General features: G+C 41.9%; 1 non-coding gene across 1 annotated transcript; it reads right to left on the bottom strand.

Annotated features, from left to right (window-relative positions):
* Positions 1–2283: 2283 nt before the first annotated feature.
* Positions 2284–2355, bottom strand: trnac-gca (transfer RNA cysteine (anticodon GCA)). Its single transcript has one exon. It is a non-coding gene; the product is annotated as a tRNA-Cys (tRNA).
* Positions 2356–6229: the final 3874 nt, after the last annotated feature.

Raw genomic sequence — 6229 nt, 5'->3', positions numbered from 1 at the left:
ACATCTGTTGACCGTTCATGCACGCACAATGTAATGGAGCTCAGTAGCTGGCAGTCACCAATGTTGATATCACCAACATGAAAAGAAGCTTCATCAGTTATTCTGGGAGACAAATAAATACAGCAATCAGAAATGAATCATGAACGGAGTGAGTCACACTATTGTGTACAGATGCGATGCACAACCCGACATGGAAAGCCTTGTCACTAAACTTCAGTGAGCACATCCTTCCCACAGAACGCGGAACTGGAAGCACCAGACAAACGACACCTAAATTTCAACCAGATGTTTCTCCAGCAGCTGTCAAGTGCTCTCTCACTGCACTCTGCGCCAATTCTGGAGATCGTTACAGTCAACACAAGAAACAACAGGTTCAATGTGCAGTTTCACAAGATCATGCTCTCACTACCTTATATGTAAGTGTACAGAATATCGAATCAATGCAATAAATAAACATCCAGCAGGCATTTGGCAAGAGCGGACAGGAGGAGATAGTGTGTGAAGTGACTGTAATATTTGTTAAGTCAATAGATTCATTTACAGGTTACGGAACTGAAGTGGGACTTAACGAAAGGGAAAGTGTGTAAATTGCATCCTGGCCATGAAATAAGAAGCTGTGAGTGTCGAAATTGTGACGTCGCCAGGAAATAAAAGTGGAAAATGCTGAAAGCCTCTATTTGACCCGCGGATGCTCGCAGAGAGTGCTGGCAATAGGCGTGTGGCCGTCTTTCTCAATTATTATTTTAAACCTTATCACTAGTGCCTCGATATTCGCCTACACTTACTTCTCCTATCTCCTCCGTTTCATTCCCCATTACTAGATCCAGCAGTGATTCCTCTCTTGTCTGCCTGTCTCTCTTTTGTAATTTTATCGCTCCTGCCTGCTCTCCCTGCCTCCCTCTCGCTCTCACTCATTCAGTCACACGCACACTCACGAACACGCCAATTCACTCACTCTATCCATCCCTCATTCCCTCCTTCCCTCACTCCCTCCCTCACTCACTCACACATCACTCCCTACCTCAATCCCTCCACCGTAAAGATTGAGAGAGACATCAGTTATGACAAAGACCAACTTAATAGATTGGAAACAAACTATTTTTGAGGGGGTGAGATTGGAACCTGGGAAGGTGAACTTGGAAAAAATCTTGACAAAGATATAGAACAGGTTTTATGAAATATTTGAAACGGTGATCAATAGAGTTCAAGAGAAACACATTCCTCTAAAAAAAACAACAAATTGTCAATAATGAATCATTGTGGATGAATAAAGAGATAAGGGTAAAATTGAAATTTGACAAATGCATATTCTAACGACATGGACAATGAAGGAAAGGATGATGAAGGGGAAAATGAAGACGTTAGGAAGGATGTCAATAAGCAATCAGGCAAGCAGAAAGGAAACACAAAATTAAATTATCAAGAAATAGTCAATTATTCCACTGAAACGTCAATAACATCAGGATAGGGATAGGGCCAACAAGGGATACACAAGATATGCTCAGAGGTAATAACAGTGAAATGGCTGGAATATTGAATAGTTACTTTGTCTCAGTATTTATCAGGGAGACTATACATGCTTAACATAACTTCTCCGCTTTTCAATTCTATCTCCCTGGAAATGAACCCCAGTGCTTGGCTTGTTTTTTTAATGTCGTCACCACTTTTAGTGATTTGTGTACCTGTCGTCCGAGATCCTTGGTTAAACCATACTTGGAGCACTGTGAACACTTCTGGTCTCCCTATTATCAAAAGGATATCGAGGAATTGGCGAAGTTGAAAATAATGATGATGCCAGAACTGAAAGATAATACCTGTCAGGATAGATTTTACAGGCTGATGGCTGACATGATGGAGGTCTTTGGATAATGAAAGGGTTTGATTGGGTCGACGGAGAGAAAATGTTTCCACTCGTAGGGGACTCTAAAACTATCGGTTATCAATATAAGATAGTCACTAATAAATCCAATAGAGAATTCATGGGAAACTTCTTTCCCAAAGAGTTGCAAGAATGTGGAATTCGCTACTTTAAGGAGTCGTTGAGGCAAATAACATCGATACATGAAATGGCAAACTAGATAAACACACGGGGCGAAAGGAATGGAAGAGTGTGCGGATGGGGGCAAATGAAGTCGTGAGGGAGGTGTCTTGTGTGAAGCAGAAAGGCTGGTACAGACCCGTTGGGTCAAAAAGCCTGGATCTGTGCGGCAAACTCAATATGAACAACGACAGCGACAGATTACTGATTTTCTGAGTCCCCAAAAGAAGCACTTAGAATGTTCAAAGGGGCACCTGGATTCGAACCAGAGACCTCTTGATCTGCAGTCAAATGCTCTACCACTGAGCTACACCCCCACATCTGTTGACCATTCTTGCACGCACAATGTAATGGAGCTCAGTAGCTGGCAGTCACCAATGTTGATATGACCAACATGAAAAGAAGCTTCATCAGTTATTCTGGGAGACAAATAAATACACCAATCAGAAATGAATCATGAACGGAGTGAGTCACACTATTGTGTACAGATGCGATGCACAACCAAACTTGGAACGCCTTGTCTCTCTGCTTCATTGAATTCATCCTCACCACAGAATGCGGAACTCGAAGCACCAGCCAAACAACATCAGAATTTCAAGCAGAGGTCTTCAGCTGCTTTAAATCCTCTGTCAATGTGCTCTGCCCCCAGCTCTTTAGATACTTGCAGTCAACAAATGCAGTGCCAGGTTCAATGCGTGGTTTTCCAAGTTCATGCTATCAGTGTCATATATGTAAGTATACAGAATATAATAAAGATGCATCCAGCAGGCATTTGACAAGTGTGGCAGGAGGAGCTAGTGTGTGAAGCAACTGTAACCTGTTAGTTAGGAGGCAATGCTGGACCTGGTTCCAGTGATTGAGATAGTTAATGTGGAGCAAGTGTCCTTGGGGGAGCATTCAGGGAACAGCGAACAGAGTATCACAAGGATTAGAATAACAATGGAAAAGGAGAAGGATTAATCTGGAGTAAAAATACTTAATTGGAAGAGGGTCAATTACAGAGGATTGAGAACTGATCCGGCCCTGGTAAAATGGAATCAAAACTGTAATCGAGCAAAGAGCGGCTTTTGAAGAGGAGATTGTTCGGGTACAGTCTGTGTACATTCTCACAAGAGGAAAAGGTCGGGCAACTAAAGCCAGAGCTCTCTGGATGACGAAGGAGATAGAGAATAAAATGAAGCAGAGGAAGTGGCCGTATGGCAGATGTCAGGTTGATAATACAAGTCAGAACCAGGCTGAGAATGGAAAGTTCAGAGGTGAAGTGAAAAAGGAAACCACACTTGGAGTAACGTGAACAATTCTGGTCGACAGATTATAAGAAGAATAAAGAGGAATTGGCAAAGCTGAAAAAAAGATTCACAAGGATGACAATAGAACTCGGAGCATATACTTCTCAGGAGGACTAAACAGGTTGAAGCTCTTTTCTCTAGAAAAGGGAAGACTGAGGGGTGACCTGATAGAGGTCTTTAAGATTTTGAAAGGGTTCGATAGGGTTGACGTAGAAAAAATGTTTCCATTTGTGAGGGAATTCAGGAGAATCTTCTTTACCCAAAGGGCGGTAAGAATGTGGAACTCGCCACCAAAAGGAATAATTGAGGCAAATGGCATAGATGCTTTAAAGGGGAAGCTCGATAAAGAGATGAAAGAGAAAGGAATGTGTGGCTGATAGAACGAGATGGAATCGGGCAGGAGGTGACTCATGTGGTGCATAAATACCGGAATTGACCAATCGAGATAGCAAACCTGTTTCTCTGCTGAAGCTTCAATGTAAACAACAATCCTGCTGCTACAGGGAATTCAGACTTACTGTATGAATCACAAAATTATTTAGAAAGAAGAGGGAGTATCGGGATTTAAACCAGCGATCGCTTGATTTACAATGAAACACTGCAATTAAGCAATGCACCCACTGATATCGTCCACGGATGAAATAATGCAACAGAGTTCAGTACCTGGCAGCCATCACTGAAGTGAGAACCAATCTGAAAAGAAGCTTCATCAGTTATTATAGGACACAAATAATTCCAGCAATCAGAAATGATTCCTGATCGGAGTGAGTCACAATATTGTGCACAGATGCGATGCACAACCCAACATGGAAAGCCTTGTCACTGAACTTCAGTGAACACATCCTTACCACAGAAGGCGGAACTGGAAGCACCAGACAAACGACACCTGAATTTCAACCAGATATTTCTCCAGCAGCTGTCAAGTGCTCTCTCACTGTGCTCTGCCCCTAGTTCTGTGGATCGTTACAGTCAACACAAGAAACAACAGGTTCAATGTGCAGTTTCACAAGATCATGCTATCAGTGCCATATATGTAAGTGTACAGAATATCGAATCAATGTAATAAATAAACATCCAGCAGGCATTTGGCAAGAGCGGACAGGAGGAGATAGTGTGTGAAGTGACTGTAATATTTGTTAAGTCAATAGATTCATTTACAGGTTACGGAACAGAAGTGGGACTTAACGAAAGAGAAAGTGTGTAAATTGCATCCTGGCCATGAAATAAGAAGCTGTGAGTGTCGAAAGTGTGACGTCGCCAGGAAATAAATGTGGAAAATGCTGAAAGCCTCCACTTGACCCGCGGATGCTCGCAGAGTGCTGGCAATAGGCTTGTGGCCGTCTTTCTCAATTATTATTTTAAACCTTATCACTTGTGCCTCGATATTCGCCGACACTTACTTCTCCTATCTCCTCCGTTTCATTTCCCATTACTAGATCCAGCAGTGATTCCTCTCTTGTCTGCCTGTCTCCCTTTTGTAGTTTTATCACTCCTGCCTGCTCTCCCTGCCTCCCTCTCGCTCTCACTCATTCAGTCACTCGCACACTCACGAAGACGCTAATTCACTCACTCTATCCATCCCTCATTACCTCCTTCCCTCACTCACTCCCTCCCTCACTCACTCACACATCACTCCCTACCTCAATCCCTCCACCGTAAAGATTGAGAGAGACATCAGTTATGACAAAGACCAACTTAATAGATTGGAAACAAACTATTTTTGAGGGGGTGAGATTGGAACCTGGGAAGGTGAACTTGGAAAAAATCTTGACAAAGATATAGAACAGGTTTTATGAAATATTTGAAACGGTGATCAATAGAGTTCAAGAGAAACACATTCCTCTAAAAAAAACAACAAATTGTCAATAATGAATCATTGTGGATGAATAAAGAGATAAGGGTAAAATTGAAATTTGACAAATGCATATTCTAACGACATGGACAATGAAGGAAAGGATGATGAAGGGGAAAATGAAGACGTTAGGAAGGATGTCAATAAGCAATCAGGCAAGCAGAAAGGAAACACAAAATTAAATTATCAAGAAATAGTCAATTATTCCACTGAAACGTCAATAACATCAGGATAGGGATAGGGCCAACAAGGGATACACAAGATATGCTCAGAGGTAATAACAGTGAAATGGCTGGAATATTGAATAGTTACTTTGTCTCAGTATTTATCAGGGAGACTATACATGCTTAACATAACTTCTCCGCTTTTCAATTCTATCTCCCTGGAAATGAACCCCAGTGCTTGGCTTGTTTTTTTAATGTCGTCACCACTTTTAGTGATTTGTGTACCTGTAGTCCGAGATCCTTGGTTAAACCATACTTGGAGCACTGTGAACACTTCTGGTCTCCCTATTATCAAAAGGATATCGAGGAATTGGCGAAGTTGAAAATAATGATGATGCCAGAACTGAAAGATAATACCTGTCAGGATAGATTTTACAGGCTGATGGCTGACATGATGGAGGTCTTTGGATAATGAAAGGGTTTGATTGGGTCGACGGAGAGAAAATGTTTCCACTCGTAGGGGACTCTAAAACTATCGGTTATCAATATAAGATAGTCACTAATAAATCCAATAGAGAATTCATGGGAAACTTCTTTCCCAAAGAGTTGCAAGAATGTGGAATTCGCTACTTTAAGGAGTCGTTGAGGCAAATAACATCGATACATGAAATGGCAAACTAGATAAACACACGGGGCGAAAGGAATGGAAGAGTGTGCGGATGGGGGCAAATGAAGTCGTGAGGGAGGTGTCTTGTGTGAAGCAGAAAGGCTGGTACAGACCCGTTGGGTCAAAAAGCCTGGATCTGTGCGGCAAACTCAATATGAACAACGACAGCGACAGATTACTGATTTTCTGAGTCCCCAAAAGAAGCACTTAGAATGTTCA

The sequence above is a fragment of the Heptranchias perlo genome, chromosome 20 (genome assembly GCF_035084215.1).
Source record: "Heptranchias perlo isolate sHepPer1 chromosome 20, sHepPer1.hap1, whole genome shotgun sequence".
Classification (NCBI taxonomy): Eukaryota; Metazoa; Chordata; class Chondrichthyes; order Hexanchiformes; family Hexanchidae; genus Heptranchias; species Heptranchias perlo.
Note: the sequence above shows the minus strand (reverse complement) of the source record. Positions and strands in the feature narration are given on the sequence as shown.